Here is a 25,385-nt window from a genome sequence, read left to right on the forward strand (position 1 = left end):
CAGAATGGCACAAAAACGAGTGGGGAAAGGGGCACAAGGGCACAACAACGAGTGGGGCAGAGGGCAAAATGGCACAAAAACGAGTGGGGCAAGGGGCACAAGGGCACAACAACGAGTGGGGCAGAGGGCAGAATGGCACAAAAATGAGTGGGGCAAGGGGCACAAGGGCACAACAACGAGTGGGGCAAAGGGCTGAATGGCACAAAAACGAGTGAGGCAAGGGGCACAAGGGCACAACAACGAGTGGGGCAGAGGGCAGAATGGCACAAAACCGAGTGGGGCATGGGGCACAACGGCACAACAACGAGTGGGGCACAGGGCAGAATGGCACAAAAACGAGTGGGGCACAAGGGCACAACAACGAGTGGGGCAGAGGGCAGAATGGCACAAAAACGAGTGGGGCAAGGGGCACAAGGGCACAACACCGAGTGGGGCAAAGGGCAGAATGGCACAAAAACGAGTGGGGCAAGGGGCACAAGGGCACAACAACGATTGGGGCAGAGGGCAGAATGGCACAAAAATGATTTGGGCAAGGGGCACAAGGGCACAACAACGAGTGGGGCAAAGGGCAGAATGGCACAAAAACGAGTGGGGCAAGGGGCACAAGGGCACAACAACGAATGGGGCAGAGGGCAGAATGGCACAAAAACGAGTGTGGCAAGGGGCACAAGGGCACAACATCGATTGGGGCAGAGGGCAGAATGGCACAAAAACGAGTGGGGCAAGGGGCACAAGGGCACAACAACGAGTGGGGCAGAGGCAGAATGGCACAAAAAGGAGTGGGGCAAGGGGCACAAGGGCACAACAACGAGTGGGGCAGAGGGTAGAATGGCGCAAAAACGAGTGGGGCAAGGGGCACAAGGGCACAACAACGATTGGGGCAGATGGCAGAATGGCACAAAAACGAGTGGGGCAATGGGCACAAGGGCACAAGGGCACAACAACGAGTGGGGCAGAGGGCAGAATGGCACAAAAACGAGTGGGGCAAGGGGCACAAGGGCACAACAACGATTGGGGCAGAGGGCAGAATGGCACAAAAACAAGTGGGGCAAGGGGCACAAGGGCACAACAACGAGTGGGGCAGAGGGCAGAATGGCACAAAAACGAGTGGGGCAAGGGGCACAAGGGCATAAGGGCACAAGAACGAGTGGGGCAGAGGGCAGAATGGCACAAAAACAAGTGGGGCAAGGGGCACAAGGGCACAACAACGATTGGGGCAGAGGGCAGAATGGCACAAAAACGAGTGGGGCAAGGGGCACAAGGGCACAACAACGATTGGGGCAGAGGGCAGAATGGCACAAAAACGAGTGGGGCAAGGGGCACAAGGGCACAACAACGATTGGGGCAGAGGGCAGAATGGCAAAAAAACGAGTGGGGCAAGGGGCACAAGGGCACTACAACGAGTAGGGCAGAGGGCAGAATGGCACAAAAACAAGTGGGGCAAGGGGCACAAGGGCACAACGACGATTGGGGCAGAGGACAGAATGGCACAAAAACGAGTGGGGCAAGGGGCACAAGGGCACAACAAAGAGTGGGGCAAAGGCAAGAATGGCACAAAAAGATGTGGGGCAAGGGGCACAAGGGCACAACAATGAGTGGGGCAGAGGGCAGAATGGCACAAAAAAGAGTGGGGCAAGGGGCACAAGGGCACATCACCGAGTGGGTCAAAGGGCAGAATGGCACAAAAACGAGTGGGGCAAGGGGCACAAGGGCACAACAACGATTGGGGTAGAGGGCAGAATGGCACAAAACGAGTGGGGCAAGGGGCACAAGGGCACAACAATGATTGGGGCAGAGGGCAGAATGGCACAAAAATGAGTGGGGCAAGCGGCACAAGGGCACAATAACGATTGGGGCAGAGGACAGAATGGCACAAAAACGAGTGGGGCAAGGGGCACAAGGGCACAACAACAAGTGGGGCAAAGGGAAGAATGGCACAAAAACGAGTGGGGCAAGGGGCACAAGGGCACAACAATGAGTGGGGCAGAGGGCAGAATGGCACAAAAACGAGAGGGGCAAGGGGCACAAGGGCACAACATCGAGTGGGGCAAAGGGCAGAATGGCACAAAAACGAGTGGGGCAAGGGGCACAAGGGCACAACAACGATTGGGGCAGAGGGCAGAATGGCACAAAAACGAGTGGGGCAAGGGGCACAAGGGCACAACAACGAGTGGGGCAGAGGGCAGAATGGCACAAAAATGAGTGGGGCAAGGGGCACAAGGGCACAACAACGAGTGGGGCAGAGGGCAGAATGACACAAAAACGAGTGGGGAAAGGGGCACAAGGGCACAACAACGAGTGGGGCAGAGGGCAAAATGGCACAAAAACGAGTGGGGCAAGGGGCACAGAGGCACAACACCGAGTGGGGCAAGGGCAGAATGGCACAAAACCGAGTGGGGCAAGCGGCACAAGGGCACAACAACGAGTGGGGCACAGGGCAGAATGGCACAAAAACGAGTGGGGCAAGGGGCACAAGGGCACAACAACGAGTGGGGCAGAGGGCAGAATGGCACAAAAACGAGTGGGGCAAGGGGCACAAGGGCACAACACCGAGTGGGGCAAAGGGCAGAATGGCACAAAAACGAGTGGGGCAAGGGGCACAAGGGCACAACAACGATTGGGGCAGAGGGCAGAATGGCACAAAAACGAGTGGGGCAAGGGGCACAAGGGCACAAGGGCACAACAACGAGTGGGGCAGAGGGCAGAATGGCACAAAAACGAGTGGGGCAAGGGGCACAAGGGCACAACAACGAGTGGGGCAGAGGGCAGAATGGCACAAAAACGAGTGGGGCAAGGGGCACAAGGGCACAACCACGATTGGGGCAGAGGGCAGAATGGCACAAAAACGAGTGGGGCAAGGGGCACAAGGGCACAACAACGAGTGGGGCAGAGGGCAGAATGGCACAAAAACGAGTGGGGCAAGGGGCACAAGGGCACAACAACGATTGGGGCAGAGGGCAGAATGGCACAAAAATGAGTGGGGCAAGGGGCACAAGGGCACAACAACGATTGGGGCAGAGGGCAGAATGGCACAAAAACGAGTGGGGCAAGGCGCACAAGGGCACAAAAACGAGTGGGGCAAGGGGCACAAGGGCACAACAACGAGTGGGGCAGAGGGCAAAATGGCACAAAAACGAGTGGGGCAAGGGGCACAGAGGCACAACAACGAGTAGGGCAAGGGCAGAATGGCACAAAACCGAGTGGGGCAAGCGGCACAAGGGCACAACAACGAGTGGGGCACAGGGCAGAATGGCACAAAAACGAGTGGGGCAAGGGGCACAAGGGCACAACAACGAGTGGGGCAGAGGGCAGAATGGCACAAAAACGAGTGGGGCAAGGGGCACAAGGGCACAACACCGAGTGGGGCAAAGGGCAGAATGGCACAAAAACGAGTGGGGCAAGGGGCACAAGGGCACAACAACGATTGGGGCAGAGGGCAGAATGGCACAAAAACGAGTGGGGCAAGGGGCACAAGGGCACAAGGGCACAACATCGAGTGGGGCAGAGGGCAGAATGGCACAAAAACGAGTGGGGCAAGGGGCACAAGGGCACAACAACAATTGGGGCAGAGGGCAGAATGGCACAAAAACAAGTAGGGCAAGGGGCACAAGGGCACAACAACGAGTGGGGCAGAGGGCAGAATGGCACAAAAACGAGTGGGGCAGGGGGCACAAGGGCACAACCACGATTGGGGCAGAGGGCAGAATGGCACAAAAACGAGTGGGGCAAGGGGCACAAGGGCACAACAACGAGTGGGGCAGAGGGCAGAATGGCACAAAAACGAGTGGGGCAAGGGGCACAAGGGCACAACAACGATTGGGGCAGAGGGCAGAATGGCACAAAAACGAGTGGGGCAAGGGGCACAAGGGCACAACAACGAGTGGGGCAGAGGGCAGAATGGCACAAAAACGAGTGGGGCAAGGGGCACAAGGGCACAAAAACGATTGGGGCAGAGGGCAGAATGGCACAAAAACAAGTGGGGCAAGGGGCACAAGGGCACAACAACGAGTGGGGCAGAGGGCAGAATGGCACAAAAACGAGTGGGACAAGGGGCACAAGGGCACAACAACGAGTGGGGAAGAGGGCAGAATGGCACAACAACGAGTGGGGCAAGGGGCACAAGGGCACAACAACGAGTGGGGCAGAGGGCAGAATGGCACAAAAACGAGTGGGGCAGGGGGCACAAGGGCACAACAACGATTGGGGCAGAGGGCAGAATGGCACAAAAACGAGTGGGGCAAGGCGCACAAGGGCACAAAAACGAGTGGGGCAAGGGGCACAAGGGCACAACAACGATTGGGGCAGAGGGCAGAATGGCACAAAAACGAGTGGGGCAAGGGGCACAAGGGCACAACAATGATTGGGGCAGAGGACAGAATGGCACAAAAACGAGTGGGGCAAGGGGCACAAGGGCACAACAATGATTGGGGCAGAGGACAGAATGGCACAAAAACGAGTGGGGCAAGGGGCACAAGGGCACAACAACGAGTGGGGCAAAGGGAAGAATGGCACAAAAAGGAGTGGGGCAAGGGGCACAAGGGCACAACAATGAGTGGGGCAGAGGGCAGAATGGCACAAAAACGAGTGTGGCAAGGGGCACAAGGGCACAACAACGAGTGGGGCAGAGGGCAGAATGTTACAAAAACGAGTGGGGCAGGGGGCACAAGGGCACAACAACGATTGGGGCAGAGGGCATAATTGCACAAAAACAAGTGGGGCAAGGCGCACAAGGGCACAACAATGAGTGGGGCAAGGGGCACAAGGGCACAACAACGATTGGGGCAGAGGGCAGAATGGCACAAAAACGAGTGGGGCAAGGGGCACAAGGGCACAACAACGAGTGGGGCAAAGGGAAGAATGGCACAAAAAGGAGTGGGGCAAGGGGCACAAGGCAACAACAATGAGTGGGGCAGAGGGCAGAATGGCACAAAAACGAGTGGGGCAAGGGGCACAAGGGCACATCACCGAGTGGGTCAAAGGGCAGAATGGCACAAAAACGTGTGGGGCAAGGGGCACAAGGGCACAACAACGATTGGGGCAGAGGGCAGAATGGCACAAAACGAGTGGGGCAAGGGGCACAAGGGCACAACAACGATTGGGGCAGAGGGCAGAATGGCACAAAAACGAGTGGGGCAAGGGGCACAAGGGCACAACAACGATTGGGGCAGAGGACAGAATGGCACAAAAACGAGTGGGGCAAGGGGCACAAGGGCACAACAACGAGTAGGGCAAAGGGAAGAATGGCACAAAAATGAGTGGGGCAAGGGGCACAAGGGCACAACAATGAGTGGGACAGAGGGCAGAATGGCACAAAAACGAGTGGGGCAAGGGGCACAAGGGCACAACAACGAGTGGGGCAAAGGGAAGAATGGCACAAGAATGAGTGGGGCAAGAGGCACAAGGGCACAACAATGAGTGGGACAGAGGGCAGAATGGCACAAAAACGAGTGGGGCAAGGGGCACAAGGGCACAATAACGAGTGGGGCAGAGGGAAGAATGGCACAAAAATGAGTGGGGCAAGGGGCACAAGGGCACAACAACGAGTGGGGCAGAGGGCAGAATGGCACAAAAATGAGTGGGGCAAGGGGCACAAGGGCACAACAATGAGTGGGGCAGAGGGCAGAATGGCACAAAAACGAGTGGGGAAAGGGGCACAAGGGCACAACAACGAGTGGGGCAGAGGGCAAAATGGCACAAAAACGAGTGGGGCAAGGGGCACAAGGGCACAACAACGAGTGGGGCAGAGGGCAGAATGGCACAAAAATGAGTGGGGCAAGGGGCACAAGGGCACAACAACGAGTGGGGCAAAGGGCTGAATGGCACAAAAACGAGTGAGGCAAGGGGCACAAGGGCACAACAACGAGTGGGGCAGAGGGCAGAATGGCACAAAACCGAGTGGGGCATGGGGCACAACGGCACAACAACGAGTGGGGCACAGGGCAGAATGGCACAAAAACGAGTGGGGCACAAGGGCACAACAACGAGTGGGGCAGAGGGCAGAATGGCACAAAAACGAGTGGGGCAAGGGGCACAAGGGCACAACACCGAGTGGGGCAAAGGGCAGAATGGCACAAAAACGAGTGGGGCAAGGGGCACAAGGGCACAACAACGATTGGGGCAGAGGGCAGAATGGCACAAAAATGATTTGGGCAAGGGGCACAAGGGCACAACAACGAGTGGGGCAAAGGGCAGAATGGCACAAAAACGAGTGGGACAAGGGGCACAAGGGCACAACAACGAATGGGGCAGAGGGCAGAATGGCACAAAAACGAGTGTGGCAAGGGGCACAAGGGCACAACATCGATTGGGGCAGAGGGCAGAATGGCACAAAAACGAGTGGGGCAAGGGGCACAAGGGCACAACAACGAGTGGGGCAGAGGCAGAATGGCACAAAAAGGAGTGGGGCAAGGGGCACAAGGGCACAACAACGAGTGGGGCAGAGGGTAGAATGGCGCAAAAACGAGTGGGGCAAGGGGCACAAGGGCACAACAACGATTGGGGCAGATGGCAGAATGGCACAAAAACGAGTAGGGCAATGGGCACAAGGGCACAACAACGAGTGGGGCAGAGGGCAGAATGGCACAAAAACGAGTGGGGCAAGGGGCACAAGGGCACAACAACGATTGGGGCAGAGGGCAGAATGGCACAAAAACAAGTGGGGCAAGGGGCACAAGGGCACAACAACGAGTGGGGCAGAGGGCAGAATGGCACAAAAACGAGTGGGGCAAGGGGCACAAGGGCACAAGGGCACAAGAACGAGTGGGGCAGAGGGCAGAATGGCACAAAAACAAGTGGGGCAAGGGGCACAAGGGCACAACAACGATTGGGGCAGAGGGCAGAATGGCACAAAAACGAGTGGGGCAAGGGGCACAAGGGCACAACAACGATTGGGGCAGAGGGCAGAATGGCACAAAAACGAGTGGGGCAAGGGGCACAAGGGCACAACAACGATTGGGGCAGAGGGCAGAATGGCAAAAAAACGAGTGGGGCAAGGGGCACAAGGGAACTACAACGAGTAGGGCAGAGGGCAGAATGGCACAAAAACAAGTGGGGCAAGGGGCACAAGGGCACAACAACGATTGGGGCAGAGGACAGAATGGCACAAAAACGAGTGGGGCAAGGGGCACAAGGGCACAACAAAGAATGGGGCAAAGGGAAGAATGGCACAAAAAGATGTGGGGCAAGGGGCACAAGGGCACAACAATGAGTGGGGCAGAGGGCAGAATGGCACAAAAAAGAGTGGGGCAAGGGGCACAAGGGCACATCACCGAGTGGGTCAAAGGGCAGAATGGCACAAAAACGAGTGGGGCAAGGGGCACAAGGGCACAACAACGATTGGGGTAGAGGGCAGAATGGCACAAAACGAGTGGGGCAAGGGGCACAAGGGCACAACAATGATTGGGGCAGAGGGCAGAATGGCACAAAAATGAGTGGGGCAAGCGGCACAAGGGCACAATAACGATTGGGGCAGAGGACAGAATGGCACAAAAACGAGTGGGGCAAGGGGCACAAGGGCACAACAACAAGTGGGGCAAAGGGAAGAATGGCACAAAAACGAGTGGGGCAAGGGGCACAAGGGCACAACAATGAGTGGGGCAGAGGGCAGAATGGCACAAAAACGAGAGGGGCAAGGGGCACAAGGGCACAACATCGAGTGGGGCAAAGGGCAGAATGGCACAAAAACGAGTGGGGCAAGGGGCACAAGGGCACAACAACGATTGGGGCAGAGGGCAGAATGGCACAAAAACGAGTGGGGCAAGGGGCACAAGGGCACAACAACGAGTGGGGCAGAGGGCAGAATGGCACAAAAATGAGTGGGGCAAGGGGCACAAGGGCACAACAACGAGTGGGGCAGAGGGCAGAATGACACAAAAACGAGTGGGGAAAGGGGCACAAGGGCACAACAACGAGTGGGGCAGAGGGCAAAATGGCACAAAAACGAGTGGGGCAAGGGGCACAGAGGCACAACACCGAGTGGGGCAAGGGCAGAATGGCACAAAACCGAGTGGGGCAAGCGGCACAAGGGCACAACAACGAGTGGGGCACAGGGCAGAATGGCACAAAAACGAGTGGGGCAAGGGGCACAAGGGCACAACAACGAGTGGGGCAGAGGGCAGAATGGCACAAAAACGAGTGGGGCAAGGGGCACAAGGGCACAACACCGAGTGGGGCAAAGGGCAGAATGGCACAAAAACGAGTGGGGCAAGGGGCACAAGGGCACAACAACGATTGGGGCAGAGGGCAGAATGGCACAAAAACGAGTGGGGCAAGGGGCACAAGGGCACAAGGGCACAACAACGAGTGGGGCAGAGGGCAGAATGGCACAAAAACGAGTGGGGCAAGGGGCACAAGGGCACAACAACGAGTGGGGCAGAGGGCAGAATGGCACAAAAACGAGTGGGGCAAGGGGCACAAGGGCACAACCACGATTGGGGCAGAGGGCAGAATGGCACAAAAAGATGTGGGGCAAGGGGCACAAGGGCACAACAATGAGTGGGGCAGAGGGCAGAATGGCACAAAAAAGAGTGGGGCAAGGGGCACAAGGGCACATCACCGAGTGGGTCAAAGGGCAAAATGGCACAAAAACGAGTGGGGCAAGGGGCACAAGGGCACAACAACGATTGGGGTAGAGGGCAGAATGGCACAAAACGAGTGGGGCAAGGGGCACAAGGGCACAACAATGATTGGGGCAGAGGGCAGAATGGCACAAAAATGAGTGGGGCAAGCGGCACAAGGGCACAATAACGATTGGGGCAGAGGACAGAATGGCACAAAAACGAGTGGGGCAAGGGGCACAAGGGCACAACAACAAGTGGGGCAAAGGGAAGAATGGCACAAAAACGAGTGGGGCAAGGGGCACAAGGGCACAACAATGAGTGGGGCAGAGGGCAGAATGGCACAAAAACGAGAGGGGCAAGGGGCACAAGGGCACAACATCGAGTGGGGCAAAGGGCAGAATGGCACAAAAACGAGTGGGGCAAGGGGCACAAGGGCACAACAACGATTGGGGCAGAGGGCAGAATGGCACAAAAACGAGTGGGGCAAGGGGCACAAGGGCACAACAACGAGTGGGGCAGAGGGCAGAATGGCACAAAAATGAGTGGGGCAAGGGGCACAAGGGCACAACAACGAGTGGGGCAGAGGGCAGAATGACACAAAAACGAGTGGGGAAAGGGGCACAAGGGCACAACAACGAGTGGGGCAGAGGGCAAAATGGCACAAAAACGAGTGGGGCAAGGGGCACAGAGGCACAACACCGAGTGGGGCAAGGGCAGAATGGCACAAAACCGAGTGGGGCAAGCGGCACAAGGGCACAACAACGAGTGGGGCACAGGGCAGAATGGCACAAAAACGAGTGGGGCAAGGGGCACAATGGCACAACAACGAGTGGGGCAGAGGGCAGAATGGCACAAAAACGAGTGGGGCAAGGGGCACAAGGGCACAACACCGAGTGGGGCAAAGGGCAGAATGGCACAAAAACGAGTGGGGCAAGGGGCACAAGGGCACAACAACGATTGGGGCAGAGGGCAGAATGGCACAAAAACGAGTGGGGCAAGGGGCACAAGGGCACAAGGGCACAACAACGAGTGGGGCAGAGGGCAGAATGGCACAAAAACGAGTGGGGCAAGGGGCACAAGGGCACAACAACGAGTGGGGCAGAGGGCAGAATGGCACAAAAACGAGTGGGGCAAGGGGCACAAGGGCACAACCACGATTGGGGCAGAGGGCAGAATGGCACAAAAACGAGTGGGGCAAGGGGCACAAGGGCACAACAACGAGTGGGGCAGAGGGCAGAATGGCACAAAAACGAGTGGGGCAAGGGGCACAAGGGCACAACAACGATTGGGGCAGAGGGCAGAATGGCACACAAACGAGTGGGGCAAGGGGCACAAGGGCACAACAACGATTGGGGCAGAGGGCAGAATGGCACAAAAACGAGTGGGGCAAGGCGCACAAGGGCACAAAAACGAGTGGGGCACGGGGCACAAGGGCACAACAACGATTGGGGCAGAGGGCAGAATGGCACAAAAACGAGTGGGGCAAGGGGCACAAGGGCACAACAATGATTGGGGCAGAGGACAGAATGGCACAAAAACGAGTGGGGCAAGGGGCACAAGGGCACAACAACGAGTGGGGCAAAGGGAAGAATGGCACAAAAAGGAGTGGGGCAAGGGGCACAAGGGCACAACAATGAGTGGGGCAGAGGGCAGAATGGCACAAAAACGAGTGGGGCAAGGGGCACAAGGGCACAACAACGAGTGGGGCAGAGGGCAGAATGTTACAAAAACGAGTGGGGCAGGGGGCACAAGGGCACAACAACGATTGGGGCAGAGGGCAGAATTGCACAAAAACAAGTGGTGCAAGGCGCACAAGGGCACAACAATGAGTGGGGCAAGGGGCACAAGGGCACAACAACGATTGGGGCAGAGGGCAGAATGGCACAAAAACGAGTGGGGCAAGGGGCACAAGGGCACAACAACGATTGGGGCAGAGGACAGAATGGCACAAAAACGAGTGGGGCAAGGGGCACAAGGGCACAACAACGAGTGGGGCAAAGGGAAGAATGGCACAAAAAGGAGTGGGGCAAGGGGCACAAGGCAACAACAATGAGTGGGGCAGAAGGCAGAATGGCACAAAAACGAGTGGGGCAAGGGGCACAAGGGCACATCACCGAGTGGGTCAAAGGGCAGAATGGCACAAAAACGTGTGGGGCAAGGGGCACAAGGGCACAACAACGATTGGGGCAGAGGGCAGAATGGCACAAAACGAGTGGGGCAAGGGGCACAAGGGCACAACAACGATTGGGGCAGAGGGCAGAATGGCACAAAAACGAGTGGGGCAAGGGGCACAAGGGCACAACAACGATTGGGGCAGAGGACAGAATGGCACAAAAACGAGTGGGGCAAGGGGCACAAGGGCACAACAACGAGTGGGGCAAAGGGAAGAATGGCACAAAAATGAGTGGGGCAAGGGGCACAAGGGCACAACAATGAGTGGGACAGAGGGCAGAATGGCACAAAAACGAGTGGGGCAAGGGGCACAAGGGCACAATAACGAGTGGGGCAGAGGGAAGAATGGCACAAAAATGAGTGGGGCAAGGGGCACAAGGGCACAACAACGAGTGGGGCAGAGGGCAGAATGGCACAAAAATGAGTGGGGCAAGGGGCACAAGGGCACAACAATGAGTGGGGCAGAGGGCAGAATGGCACAAAAACGAGTGGGGAAAGGGGCACAAGGGCACAACAACGAGTGGGGCAGAGGGCAAAATGGCACAAAAACGAGTGGGGCAAGGGGCACAAGGGCACAACAACGAGTGGGGCAGAGGGCAGAATGGCACAAAAATGAGTGGGGCAAGGGGCACAAGGGCACAACAACGAGTGGGGCAAAGGGCTGAATGGCACAAAACCGAGTGAGGCAAGGGGCACAAGGGCACAACAACGAGTGGGGCAGAGGGCAGAATGGCACAAAACCGAGTGGGGCATGGGGCACAACGGCACAACAACGAGTGGGGCACAGGGCAGAATGGCACAAAAACGAGTGGGGCACAAGGGCACAACAACGAGTGGGGCAGAGGGCAGAATGGCACAAAAACGAGTGGGGCAAGGGGCACAAGGGCACAACACCGAGTGGGGCAAAGGGCAGAATGGCACAAAAACGAGTGGGGCAAGGGGCACAAGGGCACAACAACAATTGGGGCAGAGGGCAGAATGGCACAAAAACGATTTGGGCAAGGGGCACAAGGGCACAACAACGAGTGGGGCAAAGGGCAGAATGGCACAAAAATGAGTGGGGCAAGGGGCACAAGGGCACAACAACGAATGGGGCAGAGGGCAGAATGGCACAAAAACGAGTGTGGCAAGGGGCACAAGGGCACAACAACGATTCGGGCAGAGGGCAGAATGGCACAAAAACGAGTGGGGCAAGGGGCACAAGGGCACAACAACGAGTGGGGCAGAGGCAGAATGGCACAAAAAGGAGTGGGGCAAGGGGCACAAGGGCACAACAACGAGTGGGGCAGAGGGCAGAATGGCACAAAAACGAGTGGGGCAAGGGGCACAGAGGCACAACACCGAGTGGGGCAAGGGCAGAATGGCACAAAACCGAGTGGGGCAAGCGGCACAAGGGCACAACAACGAGTGGGGCACAGGGCAGAATGGCACAAAAACGAGTGGGGCAAGGGGCACAAGGGCACAACAACGAGTGGGGCAGAGGGCAGAATGGCACAAAAACGAGTGGGGCAAGGGGCACAAGGGCACAACACCGAGTGGGGCAAAGGGCAGAATGGCACAAAAACGAGTGGGGCAAGGGGCACAAGGGCACAACAACGATTGGGGCAGAGGGCAGAATGGCACAAAAACGAGTGGGGCAAGGGGCACAAGGGCACAAGGGCACAACAACGAGTGGGGCAGAGGGCAGAATGGCACAAAAACGAGTGGGGCAAGGGGCACAAGGGCACAACAACGAGTGGGGCAGAGGGCAGAATGGCACAAAAACGAGTGGGGCAAGGGGCACAAGGGCACAACCACGATTGGGGCAGAGGGCAGAATGGCACAAAAAGATGTGGGGCAAGGGGCACAAGGGCACAACAATGAGTGGGGCAGAGGGCAGAATGGCACAAAAAAGAGTGGGGCAAGGGGCACAAGGGCACATCACCGAGTGGGTCAAAGGGCAAAATGGCACAAAAACGAGTGGGGCAAGGGGCACAAGGGCACAACAACGATTGGGGTAGAGGGCAGAATGGCACAAAACGAGTGGGGCAAGGGGCACAAGGGCACAACAATGATTGGGGCAGAGGGCAGAATGGCACAAAAATGAGTGGGGCAAGCGGCACAAGGGCACAATAACGATTGGGGCAGAGGACAGAATGGCACAAAAACGAGTGGGGCAAGGGGCACAAGGGCACAACAACAAGTGGGGCAAAGGGAAGAATGGCACAAAAACGAGTGGGGCAAGGGGCACAAGGGCACAACAATGAGTGGGGCAGAGGGCAGAATGGCACAAAAACGAGAGGGGCAAGGGGCACAAGGGCACAACATCGAGTGGGGCAAAGGGCAGAATGGCACAAAAACGAGTGGGGCAAGGGGCACAAGGGCACAACAACGATTGGGGCAGAGGGCAGAATGGCACAAAAACGAGTGGGGCAAGGGGCACAAGGGCACAACAACGAGTGGGGCAGAGGGCAGAATGGCACAAAAATGAGTGGGGCAAGGGGCACAAGGGCACAACAACGAGTGGGGCAGAGGGCAGAATGACACAAAAACGAGTGGGGAAAGGGGCACAAGGGCACAACAACGAGTGGGGCAGAGGGCAAAATGGCACAAAAACGAGTGGGGCAAGGGGCACAGAGGCACAACACCGAGTGGGGCAAGGGCAGAATGGCACAAAACCGAGTGGGGCAAGCGGCACAAGGGCACAACAACGAGTGGGGCACAGGGCAGAATGGCACAAAAACGAGTGGGGCAAGGGGCACAATGGCACAACAACGAGTGGGGCAGAGGGCAGAATGGCACAAAAACGAGTGGGGCAAGGGGCACAAGGGCACAACACCGAGTGGGGCAAAGGGCAGAATGGCACAAAAACGAGTGGGGCAAGGGGCACAAGGGCACAACAACGATTGGGGCAGAGGGCAGAATGGCACAAAAACGAGTGGGGCAAGGGGCACAAGGGCACAAGGGCACAACAACGAGTGGGGCAGAGGGCAGAATGGCACAAAAACGAGTGGGGCAAGGGGCACAAGGGCACAACAACGAGTGGGGCAGAGGGCAGAATGGCACAAAAACGAGTGGGGCAAGGGGCACAAGGGCACAACCACGATTGGGGCAGAGGGCAGAATGGCACAAAAACGAGTGGGGCAAGGGGCACAAGGGCACAACAACGAGTGGGGCAGAGGGCAGAATGGCACAAAAACGAGTGGGGCAAGGGGCACAAGGGCACAACAACGATTGGGGCAGAGGGCAGAATGGCACAAAAACGAGTGGGGCAAGGGGCACAAGGGCACAACAACGATTGGGGCAGAGGGCAGAATGGCACAAAAACGAGTGGGGCAAGGCGCACAAGGGCACAAAAACGAGTGGGGCACGGGGCACAAGGGCACAACAACGATTGGGGCAGAGGGCAGAATGGCACAAAAACGAGTGGGGCAAGGGGCACAAGGGCACAACAATGATTGGGGCAGAGGACAGAATGGCACAAAAACGAGTGGGGCAAGGGGCACAAGGGCACAACAACGAGTGGGGCAAAGGGAAGAATGGCACAAAAAGGAGTGGGGCAAGGGGCACAAGGGCACAACAATGAGTGGGGCAGAGGGCAGAATGGCACAAAAACGAGTGGGGCAAGGGGCACAAGGGCACAACAACGAGTGGGGCAGAGGGCAGAATGTTACAAAAACGAGTGGGGCAGGGGGCACAAGGGCACAACAACGATTGGGGCAGAGGGCAGAATTGCACAAAAACAAGTGGGGCAAGGCGCACAAGGGCACAACAATGAGTGGGGCAAGGGGCACAAGGGCACAACAACGATTGGGGCAGAGGGCAGAATGGCACAAAAACGAGTGGGGCAAGGGGCACAAGGGCACAACAACGATTGGGGCAGAGGACAGAATGGCACAAAAACGAGTGGGGCAAGGGGCACAAGGGCACAACAACGAGTGGGGCAAAGGGAAGAATGGCACAAAAAGGAGTGGGGCAAGGGGCACAAGGCAACAACAATGAGTGGGGCAGAAGGCAGAATGGCACAAAAACGAGTGGGGCAAGGGGCACAAGGGCACATCACCGAGTGGGTCAAAGGGCAGAATGGCACAAAAACGTGTGGGGCAAGGGGCACAAGGGCACAACAACGATTGGGGCAGAGGGCAGAATGGCACAAAACGAGTGGGGCAAGGGGCACAAGGGCACAACAACGATTGGGGCAGAGGGCAGAATGGCACAAAAACGAGTGGGGCAAGGGGCACAAGGGCACAACAACGATTGGGGCAGAGGACAGAATGGCACAAAAACGAGTGGGGCAAGGGGCACAAGGGCACAACAACGAGTGGGGCAAAGGGAAGAATGGCACAAAAATGAGTGGGGCAAGGGGCACAAGGGCACAACAATGAGTGGGACAGAGGGCAGAATGGCACAAAAACGAGTGGGGCAAGGGGCACAAGGGCACAATAACGAGTGGGGCAGAGGGAAGAATGGCACAAAAATGAGTGGGGCAAGGGGCACAAGGGCACAACAACGAGTGGGGCAGAGGGCAGAATGGCACAAAAATGAGTGGGGCAAGGGGCACAAGGGCACAACAATGAGTGGGGCAGAGGGCAGAATGGCACAAAAACGAGTGGGGAAAGGGGCACAAGGGCACAACAACGAGTGGGGCAGAGGGCAAAATGGCACAAAAACGAGTGGGGCAAGGGGCACAAGGGCACAACAACGAGTGGGGCAGAGGGCAGAATGGCACAAAAACGAGTGGGGCAAGGGGCACAAGGGCACAACAACGAGTGGGGCAAAGGGCTGAATGGCACAAAACCGAGTGAGGCAAGGGGCACAAGGGCACAACAACGAGTGGGGCAGAGGGCAGAATGGCACAAAACCGAGTGGGGCATGGGGCACAACGGCACAACAACGAGTGGGGCACAGGGCAGAATGGCACAAAAACGAGTGGGGCACAAGGGCACAACAACGAGTGGGGCAGAGGGCAGAATGGCACAAAAACGAGTGGGGCAAGGGGCACAAGGGCACAACACCGAGTGGGGCAAAGGGCAGAATGGCACAAAAACGAGTGGGGCAAGGGGCACAAGGGCACAACAACAATTGGGGCAGAGGGCAGAATGGCACAAAAACGATTTGGGCAAGGGGCACAAGGGCACAACAACGAGTGGGGCAAAGGGCAGAATGGCACAAAAACGAGTGGGGCAAGGGGCACAAGGGCACAACAACGAATGGGGCAGAGGGCAGAATGGCACAAAAACGAGTGTGGCAAGGGGCACAAGGGCACAACAACGATTCGGGCAGAGGGCAGAATGGCACAAAAACGAGTGGGGCAAGGGGCACAAGGGCACAACAACGAGTGGGGCAGAGGCAGAATGGCACAAAAAGGAGTGGGGCAAGGGGCACAAGGGCACAACAACGAGTGGGGCAGAGGGTAGAATGGCGCAAAAACGAGTGGGGCAAGGGGCACAAGGGCACAACAACGATTGGGGCAGATGGCAGAATGGCACAAAAACGAGTGGGGCAATGGGCACAAGGGCACAAGGGCACAACAACGAGTGGGGCAGAGGGCAGAATGGCACAAAAACGAGTGGGGCAAGGGGCACAAGGGCACAACAACGATTGGGGCAGAGGGCAGAATGGCACAAAAACAAGTGGGGCAAGGGGCACAAGGGCACAACAACGAGTGGGGCAGAGGGCAGAATGGCACAAAAACGAGTGGGGCAAGGGGCACAAGGGCACAAGGGCACAAGAACGAGTGGGGCAGAGGGCAGAATGGCACAAAAACAAGTGGGGCAAGGGGCACAAGGGCACAACAACGATTGGGGCAGAGGGCAGAATGGCACAAAAACGAGTGGGGCAAGGGGCACAAGGGCACAACAACGATTGGGGCAGAGGGCAGAATGGCACAAAAACGAGTGGGGCAAGGGGCACAAGGGCACAACAACGATTGGGGCAGAGGGCAGAATGGCAAAAAAACGAGTGGGGCAAGGGGCACAAGGGCACTACAACGAGTAGGGCAGAGGGCAGAATTGCACAAAAACAAGTGGGGCAAGGGGCACAAGGGCACAACAACGATTGGGGCAGAGGACAGAATGGCACAAAAACGAGTGGGGCAAGGGGCACAAGGGCACAACAAAGAGTGGGGCAAAGGGAAGAATGGCACAAAAAGATGTGGGGCAAGGGGCACAAGGGCACAACAATGAGTGGGGCAGAGGGCAGAATGGCACAAAAAAGAGTGGGGCAAGGGGCACAAGGGCACATCACCGAGTGGGTCAAAGGGCAGAATGGCACAAAAACGAGTGGGGCAAGGGGCACAAGGGCACAACAACGATTGGGGTAGAGGGCAGAATGGCACAAAACGAGTGGGGCAAGGGGCACAAGGGCACAACAATGATTGGGGCAGAGGGCAGAATGGCACAAAAATGAGTGGGGCAAGCGGCACAAGGGCACAATAACGATTGGGGCAGAGGACAGAATGGCACAAAAATGAGTGGGGCAAGGGGCACAAGGGCACAACAACAAGTGGGGCAAAGGGAAGAATGGCACAAAAACGAGTGGGGCAAGGGGCACAAGGGCACAACAATGAGTGGGGCAGAGGGCAGAATGGCACAAAAACGAGAGGGGCAAGGGGCACAAGGGCACAACATCGAGTGGGGCAAAGGGCAGAATGGCACAAAAACGAGTGGGGCAAGGGGCACAAGGGCACAACAACGATTGGGGCAGAGGGCAGAATGGCACAAAAACGAGTGGGGCAAGGGGCACAAGGGCACAACAACGAGTGGGGCAGAGGGCAGAATGGCACAAAAATGAGTGGGGCAAGGGGCACAAGGGCACAACAACGAGTGGGGCAGAGGGCAGAATGACACAAAAACGAGTGGGGAAAGGGGCACAAGGGCACAACAACGAGTGGGGCAGAGGGCAAAATGGCACAAAAACGAGTGGGGCAAGGGGCACAGAGGCACAACACCGAGTGGGGCAAGGGCAGAATGGCACAAAACCGAGTGGGGCAAGCGGCACAAGGGCACAACAACGAGTGGGGCACAGGGCAGAATGGCACAAAAACGAGTGGGGCAAGGGGCACAAGGGCACAACAACGAGTGGGGCAGAGGGCAGAATGGCACAAAAACGAGTGGGGCAAGGGGCACAAGGGCACAACACCGAGTGGGGCAAAGGGCAGAATGGCACAAAAACGAGTGGGGCAAGGGGCACAAGGGCACAACAACGATTGGGGCAGAGGGCAGAATGGCACAAAAACGAGTGGGGCAAGGGGCACAAGGGCACAAGGGCACAACAACGAGTGGGGCAGAGGGCAGAATGGCACAAAAACGAGTGGGGCAAGGGGCACAAGGGCACAACAACGAGTGGGGCAGAGGGCAGAATGGCACAAAAACGAGTGGGGCAAGGGGCACAAGGGCACAACCACGATTGGGGCAGAGGGCAGAATGGCACAAAAACGAGTGGGGCAAGGGGCACAAGGGCACAACAACGAGTGGGGCAGAGGGCAGAATGGCACAAAAACGAGTGGGGCAAGGGGCACAAGGGCACAACAACGATTGGGGCAGAGGGCAGAATGGCACAAAAACGAGTGGGGCAAGGGGCACAAGGGAACAACAACGAGTGGGGCAGAGGGCAGAATGGCACAAAAACGAGTGGGGCAAGGGGCACAAGGGAACAACAACGAGTGGGGCAGAGGGCAGAATGGCACAAAAACGAGTGGGGCAAGGGGCACAAGGGCACAAAAACGATTGGGGCAGAGGGCAGAATGGCACAAAAACGAGTGGGGCAAGGGGCACAAGGGCACAACAACGAGTGGGGCAGAGGGCAGAATGGCACAAAAACGAGTGGGACAAGGGGCACAAGGGCACAACAACGAGTGGGGAAGAGGGCAGAATGGCACAACAACGAGTGGGGCAAGGGGCACAAGGGCACAACAACGAGTGGGGCAGAGGGCAGAATGGCACAAAAACGAGTGGGGCAGGGGGCACAAGGGCACAACAACGATTGGGGCAGAGGGCAGAATGGCACAAAAACGAGTGGGGCAAGGCGCACAAGGGCACAAAAATGAGTGGGGCAAGGGGCACAAGGGCACAACAACGATTGGGGCAGAGGGCAGAATGGCACAAAAACGAGTGGGGCAAGGGGCACAAGGGCACAACAATGATTGGGGCAGAGGACAGAATGGCACAAAAACGAGTGGGGCAAGGGGCACAAGGGCACAACAACGAGTGGGGCATAGGGAAGAATGGCACAAAAAGGAGTGGGGCAGAGGGCACAAGAGCACAACAATGAGTGGGGCAGAGGGCAGAATGGCACAAAAACGAGTGGGGCAAGGGGCACAAGGGCACAACAACGAGTGGGGCAGAGGGCAGAATGTTACAAAAACGAGTGGGGCAGGGGGCACAAGGGCACAACAACGATTGGGTCAGAGGGCAGAATTGCACAAAAACGAGTGGGGCAAGGCGCACAAGGGCACAACAACGAGTGGGGCAAGGGGCACAAGGGCACAACAACGATTGGGGCAGAGGGCAGAATGGCACAAAAACAAGTGGGGCAAGGGGCACAAGGGCACAACAACGATTGGGGCAGAGGACAGAATGGCACAAAAACGAGTGGGGCAAGGGGCACAAGGGCACAACAACGAGTGGGGCAAAGGGAAGAATGGGACAAAAAGGAGTGGGGCAAGGGGCACAAGGGCACAACAATGAGTGGGGCAGAGGGCAGAATGGCACAAAAACGAGTGGGGCAAGGGGCACAAGGGCACATCACCGAGTGGGTCAAAGGGCAGAATGGCACAAAAACGTGTGGGGCAAGGGGCACAAGGGCACAACAACGATTGGGGCAGAGGGCAGAATGGCACAAAACGAGTGGGGCAAGGGGCACAAGGGCACAATAACGAGTGGGGCAGAGGGCAGAATGGCACAAAAATGAGTGGGGCAAGGGGCACAAGGGCACAACAACGAGTGGGGCAGAGGGCAGAATGGCACAAAAATGAGTGGGGCAAGGGGCACAAGGGCACAACAATGAGTGGGGCAGAGGGCAGAATGGCACAAAAACGAGTGGGGAAAGGGGCACAAGGGCACAATAACGAGTGGGACAGAGGGCAAAATGGCACAAAAACGAGTGGGGCAAGGGGCACAAGGGCACAACAACGAGTGGGGCAGAGGGCAGAATGGCACAAAAACGAGTGGGGCAAGGGGCACAAGGGCACAACAACGAGTGGGGCAAAGGGCTGAATGGCACAAAAACGAGTGAGGCAAGGGGCACAAGGGCACAACAATGAGTAGGGCAGAGGGCAGAATGGCACAAAACCGAGTGGGGCATGGGGCACAACGGCACAACAACGAGTAGGGCACAGGGCAGAATGGCACAAAAACGAGTGGGGCACAAGGGCACAACGACGAGTGGGGCAGAGGGCAGAATGGCACAAAAACGAGTGGGGCAAGGGGCACAAGGGCACAACACCGAGTGGGGCAAAGGGCAGAATGGCACAAAAACGAGTGGGGCAAGGGGCACAAGGGCACAACAACGATTGGGGCAGAGGGCAGAATGGCACAAAAACGATTTGGGCAAGGGGCACAAGGGCACAACAACAAGTGGGGCAAAGGGCAGAATGGCACAAAAACGAGTGGGGCAAGGGGCACAAGGGCACAACAACGAATGGGGCAGAGGGCAGAATGGCACAAAAACGAGTGTGGCAAGGGGCACAAGGGCACAACAACGATTGGGGCAGAGGGCAGAATGGCACAAAAACGAGTGGGGCAAGGGGCACAAGGGCACAACAACGAGTGGGGCAGAGTGCAGAATGGCACAGAAACGAGTGGGGCAAGGGGCACAAGGGCACAACAAAGAGTGGGCCAGAGGGTAGAATGGCACAAAAACGAGTGGGGCAAGGGGCACAAGGGCACAACAACGATTGGGGCAGATGGCAGAATGGCACAAAAACGAGTGGGGCAAGGGGCACAAGGGCACAAGGGCACAACAACGAGTGGGGCAGAGGGCAGAATGGCACAAAAACGAGTGGGGCAAGGGGCACAAGGGCTCAACAACGATTGGGGCAGAGGGCAGAATGGCACAAAAACAAGTGGGGCAAGGGGCACAATGGCACAACAACGAGTGGGGCAGAGGGCAGAATGGCACAAAAACGAGTGGGGCAAGGGGCACAAGGGCACAACAACGATTGGGGCTGAGGGCAGAATGGCACAAAAACGAGTGGGGCAAGGGGCACAAGGGCACTACAACGAGTGGGGCAGAGGGCAGAATGGCACAAAAACAAGTGGGGCAAGGGGCACAAGGGCACAACAACAATTGGGCAGAGGACAGAATGGCACAAAAACGAGTGGGGCAAGGGGCACAAGGGCACAACAACGAGTGGGGCAAAGGGAAGAATGGCACAAAAAGGAGTGGGGCAAGGAGCACAAGGGCACAACAATGAGTGGGGCAGAGGGCAGAATGGCACAAAAACGAGTGGGGCAAGGGGCACAAGGACACATCACCGAGTGGGTCAAAGGGCAGAATGGCACAAAAACGAGTGGGGCAAGGGGCACAAGGGCACAACAACGATTGGGGCAGAGGGCAGAATGGCACAAAAACGATTTGGGCAAGGGGCACAAGGGCACAACAACGAGTGGGGCAAAGGGCAGAATGGCACAAAAACGAGTGGGGCAAGGGGCACAAGGGCACAACAACGAATGGGGAAGAGGGCAGAATGGCACAAAAACGAGTGGGGCAAGGGGCACAAGGGCACAACAACGATTGGGGCAGAGGGCAGAATGGCACAAAAACGAGTGGGGCAAGGGGCACAAGGGCACAACATCGAGTGGGCAGAGGGCAGAATGGCACAAAAACGAGTGGGGCAAGGGGCACAAGGGCACAACAACGATTGGGGCAGATGGCAGAATGGCACAAAAACGAGTGGGGCAAGGGGCACAAGGGCACAAGGGCACAACAACGAGTGGGGCAGAGGGCAGAATGGCACAAAAACGAGTGGGGCAAGGGGCACAAGGGCACAACAACGATTGGAGCAGAGGGCAGAATGGCACAAAAACAAGTGGGGCAAGGGGCACAAGGGCACAACAATGAGTGGGGCAGAGGGCAGAATGGCACAAAAATGAGTGGGGCAAGGGGCACAAGGGCACAACAACGATTGGGGCAGAGGGCAGAATGGCACAAAAACGATTTGGGCAAGGGGCACAAGGGCACAACAACGAGTGGGGCAAAGGGCAGAATGGCACAAAAACGAGTGGGGCAAGGGGCACAAGGGCACAACAACGAATGGGGCAGAGGGCAGAATGGCACAAAAACGAGTGTGGCAAGGGGCACAAGGGCACAACAACGATTGGGGCAGAGGGCAGAATGGCACAAAAACGAGTGGGGCAAGGGGCACAAGGGCACAACAACGAGTGGGGCAGAGGGCAGAATGGCACAAAAACGAGTGGGACAAGGGGCACAAGGGCACAACAAAGAGTGGGCCAGAGGGTAGAATGGCACAAAAACGAGTGGGGCAAGGGGCACAAGGGCACAACAACGATTGGGGCAGATGGCAGAATGGCACAAAAACGAGTGGGGCAAGGGGCACAAGGGCACAACAACGAGTGGGGCAGAGGGCAGAATGGCACAAAAACGAGTGGGGCAAGGGGCACAAGGGCACAACAACGATTGGGGCAGAGGGCAGAATGGCACAAAAACAAGTGGGGCAAGGGGCACAATGGCACAACAACGAGTGGGGCAGAGGGCAGAATGGCACAAAAACGAGTGGGGCAAGGGGCACAAGGGCACAACAACGATTGGGGCTGAGGGCAGAATGGCACAAAAACGAGTGGGGCAAGGGGCACAAGGGCACTACAACGAGTGGGGCAGAGGGCAGAATGGCACAAAAACAAGTGGGGGCAAGGGGCACAAGGGCACAACAACGATTGGGCAGAGGACAGAATGGCACAAAAACGAGTGGGGCAAGGGGCACAAGGGCACAACAACGAGTGGGGCAAAGGGAAGAATGGCACAAAAAGGAGTGGGGCAAGGAGCACAAGGGCACAACAATGAGTGGGGCAGAGGGCAGAATGGCACAAAAACGAGTGGGGCAAGGGGCACAAGGACACATCACCGAGTGGGTCAAAGGGCAGAATGGCACAAAAACGAGTGGGGCAAGGGGCACAAGGGCACAACAACGATTGGGGCAGAGGGCAGAATGGCACAAAAACGATTTGGGCAAGGGGCACAAGGGCACAACAACGAGTGGGACAAAGGGCAGAATGGCACAAAAACGAGTGGGGCAAGGGGCACAAGGGCACAACAACGAATGGGGAAGAGGGCAGAATGGCACAAAAACGAGTGGGGCAAGGGGCACAAGGGCACAACAACGATTGGGGCAGAGGGCAGAATGGCACAAAAACGAGTGGGGCAAGGGGCACAAGGGCACAACATCGAGTGGGGCAGAGGGCAGAATGGCACAAAAACGAGTGGGGCAAGGGGCACAAGGGCACAACAACGATTGGGGCAGATGGCAGAATGGCACAAAAACGAGTGGGGCAAGGGGCACAAGGGCACAAGGGCACAACAACGAGTGGGGCAGAGGGCAGAATGGCACAAAAACGAGTGGGGCAAGGGGCACAAGGGCACAACAACGATTGGAGCAGAGGGCAGAATGGCACAAAAACAAGTGGGGCAAGGGGCACAAGGGCACAACAACGAGTGGGGCAGAGGGCAGAATGGCACAAAAACGAGTGGGGCAAGGGGCACAAGGGCACTACAACGAGTGGGGCAGAGGGCAGAACGGCACAAAAACAAGTGGGGCAAGGGGCACAAGGGCACAACAACGATTGGGGCAGAGGACAGAATGGCACCAAAACGAGTGGGGCAAGGGGCACAAGGGCACAACAACAAGTGGGGCAAAGGGAAGAATGGCACAAAAACGAGTGGGGCAAGGGGCACAAGGGCACAACAATGAGTGGGGCAGAGGGCAGAATGGCACAAAATGAGTGGGGCAAGGGGCACAAGGGCACAACAACGAGTGGGGCAGAGGGCAGAATGACACAAAAACGAGTGGGGCAAGGGGCACAAGGGCACAACAACGAGTGGGGCAGAGGGCAAAATGGCACAAAAACGAGTGGGGCAAGGGGCACAGAGGCACAACAACGAGTGGGGAAAGGGCAGAATGGCACAAAACCGAGTGGGGCAAGCGGCACAAGGGCACAACAACGAGTGGGGCACAGGGCAGAATGGCACAAAAACGAGTGGGGCAAGGGGCACAAGGGCACAACAACGAGTGGGGCAGAGGGCAGAATGGCACAAAAACGAGTGGGGCAAGGGGCACAAGGGCACAACACCGAGTGGGGCAAAGGGCAGAATGGCACAAAAACGAGTGGGGCAAGGGGCACAAGGGCACAACAACGATTGGGGCAGAGGGCAGAATGGCACAAAAATGAGTGGGGCAAGGGGCACAAGGGCACAAGGGCACAACAACGAGTGGGGCAGAGGGCAGAATGGCACAAAAACGAGTGGGGCAAGGGGCACAAGGGCACAACAAGGATTGGGGCAGAGGGCAGAATGGCACAAAAACAAGTGGGGCAAGGGGCACAAGGGCACAACAACGAGTGGGGCAGAGGGCAGAATGGCACAAAAATGAGTGGGGCAAGGGGCACAAGGGCACAACAACGAGGGGGGCTGAGGGCAGAATGACACAAAAACGAGTGGGGCAAGGGGCACAAGGGCACAACAACGAGTGGGGCAGAGGGCAAAATGGCACAAAAACGAGTGGGGCAAGGGGCACAAGGGCACAACAACGAGTGGGGCAAGGGCAGAATGGCACAAAACCGAGTGGGGCAAGCGGCACAAGGGCACAACAACGAGTGGGGCACAGGGCAGAATGGCACAAAAACAAGTGGGGCAAGGGGCACAAGGGCACAACAACAAGTGGGGCAAAGGGAAGAATGGCACAAAAACGAGTGGGGCAAGGGGCACAAGGGCACAACAATGAGTGGGGCAGAGGGCAGAATGGCACAAAATGAGTGGGGCAAGGGGCACAAGGGCACAACAACGAGTGGGGCAGAGGGCAGAATGACACAAAAACGAGTGGGGCAAGGGGCACAAGGGCACAACAACGAGTGGGGCAGAGGGCAAAATGGCACAAAAACGAGTGGGGCAAGGGGCACAGAGGCACAACAACGAGTGGGGCAAGGGCAGAATGGCACAAAACCGAGTGGGGCAAGCGGCACAAGGGCACAACAACGAGTGGGGCACAGGGCAGAATGGCACAAAAACGAGTGGGGCAAGGGGCACAAGGGCACAACAACGAGTGGGGCAGAGGGCAGAATGGCACAAAAACGAGTGGGGCAAGGGGCACAAGGGCACAACACCGAGTGGGGCAAAGGGCAGAATGGCACAAAAACGAGTGGGGCAAGGGGCACAAGGGCACAACAACGATTAGGGCAGAGGGCAGAATGGCACAAAAATGAGTGGGGCAAGGGGCACAAGGGCACAAGGGCACAACAACGAGTGGGGCAGAGGGCAGAATGGCACAAAAACGAGTGGGGCAAGGGGCACAAGGGCACAACAACGATTGGGGCAGAGGGCAGAATGGCACAAAAACAAGTGGGGCAAGGGGCACAAGGGCACAACAACGAGTGGGGCAGAGGGCAGAATGGCACAAAAATGAGTGGGGCAAGGGGCACAAGGGCACAACAACGAGGGGGGCTGAGG

This window comes from Lissotriton helveticus, chromosome 4_1 (genome assembly GCF_964261635.1).
Source record: "Lissotriton helveticus chromosome 4_1, aLisHel1.1, whole genome shotgun sequence".
Lineage (NCBI taxonomy): Eukaryota > Metazoa > Chordata > Amphibia > Caudata > Salamandridae > Lissotriton > Lissotriton helveticus.